Source organism: Pongo pygmaeus, chromosome 1 (genome assembly GCF_028885625.2).
Source record: "Pongo pygmaeus isolate AG05252 chromosome 1, NHGRI_mPonPyg2-v2.0_pri, whole genome shotgun sequence".
Lineage (NCBI taxonomy): Eukaryota > Metazoa > Chordata > Mammalia > Primates > Hominidae > Pongo > Pongo pygmaeus.
In genome coordinates, this window is record NC_072373.2 from 40,509,230 (window position 1) to 40,511,581 (window position 2,352).

A 2,352-nucleotide genomic window follows, 5' to 3' on the forward strand; every position below is an offset into this window, starting at 1 on the left:
AAACTAGAATTTTCCTTGCCCTTCTTCTCTGAAGCAGATCATAAAACCTAGGAAGGTCACTCTGAGCTCCCTTCCTTCTTCCCTGTAGACCTTCATGTAACAGGTGTCCTGCCCTATACCAGAGGGAAAGAATGTCACTCAGGGACACTAGAAACAATCTGAACCAACAGGCCTCAGTAAGATCCCCCCTGTTTATTGCTGTTAGACCACACCCTTTCATTCTTTAATCATACGTCTCCATGACTGTCCACTCTTCATCAAACCCATGCATAAAAATACACAGCTGCCAGGCGTGGTGGCTCATGCCTGTAATCTCAGCACTCTGGGAGGCCGAGGCGGGTGGATCACTTGAGATCAGGAGTTTGAGACCAGCCTGGCCAACATGTTGAAACTCTGTCTCTACTAAAAATACAAAAAAATTAGCTGTGCATGGTGGCACATGCCTGTAATCCCAGCTACTTGGGAGGCCGAGGCAGGAGAATTGCTTGAACCCAGGAGGTGGAGGTTGCAGTGAGTCGAGATCGCACCACTGCACTCCAACCTGGGTGAGAGTGAGACTCTGTCTCAAAAAACAAAAAAACCCATAGCTTTCCCCATCTCTTTAGGTCTTCTTTCTGAAGTCTCCATGTCATCTAAAACTCAGTAAATAAATTTATATGCTTTTCTCTTGCTGATCTTTCTTTTTCTATTGGGGTCTCTGCCATGAACCTAACAATAGGTGAGGAAATAAATCTTTTCTCTCCTATATAACCGTCACTCTATCTAATTTCAGGACATTTTTATAACTCCAAAAGAAACCCATTAACAATTACTCCCTGTCCTTCACTCCCTCCAGCCCCTGACAAACACCAATCTGCTTTCTGTCTGTAAATTTGCCTATTCTGGACATTTCATATAAATGGAATCGCACAATATTTGGCCTTTTGTAACTGTCTTCTTTTACTGAGTATACTGTTTTCATAGTTCATTGGTTTTGCAATATATGTCAAAATTTCATTTTTTTAATTTCAAGTTTCATTTTTATTTATTATTATTATTATTTTTGAGACAAGGTCTCGCTCTGTCACCCAGGCAGAAGTGCAGTGGTGCGGTCTTGGCTCACTGTAACCTCTGCCTCCTGGGTTCAAGAAATTCTTGTGCCTCAGCCTTCCGAGTAGCTGGGATTACAGGTGTGTGCCATCACATCTGGCTAATTTTTGTATTTTTAGTAGAGACAGGGTTTCACCGTGTTGGCCAGGCTGGTCTCAAACTCCTTACCTCAAGTAATCTGCCTGCTTCGGCCTTCCAAAGTGCTGGGATTACAGGTGTGAGCCACCATGACTGACCCTAAATTTCATTTTAGATTCAGGGGCATTATATAATATAAAAAATATAATATAAAAAATGCAAGTTTGGGCTGGGTGCGGTGGCTTACGCCTGTAATCCCAGCACTTCGGGAGGCCAAGGCAGGTGGATCACAAGGTCAGGAGATAGAGACCATCCTGGCTAACACAGTGAAACCCCATCTTTACCAAAAATACAAAAAAATAGCCAGGTGCGGTGGCAGGTGCCTGTAGTCCCAGCTACTTGGGAGGCTGAGGCAGGAGAATGGCATGAAGCCGGGAGGTGGAGGTTACAGTGAGCCGAGATCACACCACTGCACTCCAGCCTGGGTGACAAAGCGAGACTCTGTCTCAGAAAAAAAAAAAAAAAGATGAAGTGCAAGTTTGTTAAATGGTATATTGCATGATGCTGAGATTTGGGGTATGGATCCCATAACACATTTTTTTAAATAATTTCAAATTTCATTTTAGATTCAGGGGCATTATATAATATAAAAATAAATATAAAAAGATGCAAGCTTGTTACATGGTTGTATTGCATATTGCTGACCTTTGGGGTATGGATCTGTGGTGGTGAGCATAGCACCCAATAGGTAGTTCTTCAACCCACACCCCTCTTTTACTTTCCCACTCTAGTTCTCTGCAGTATCTATTGTTCCCATCTTTATGTCCATGTGTAACCAATGTTTAGCTCCCACTTATAAGTGAGAACATGCAGTATTTGGTTTTCTGTTCCTGTGTAATTTGTTTAGGATTATGGCTTCCAGATGCATCCATGTTGCTGTAAAGGACATGATTTCATTTTTTTATGCTGGATAGTATTCCATATTGTATATGTAACATATTTTCTTTATCCAATCCACCATTGATGGGCACCTAGGTTGATATTACATCTTAGCTATTGCAAATAGCACTGCAATGAACATACAAATGCAGATATCTCTTTGGTAGAATGATTTATTTGGTAATGATTTATTTTGGTAGAATAATTTATATTCCTTTGGTTATATATGCAGTAAAAATGTTTATC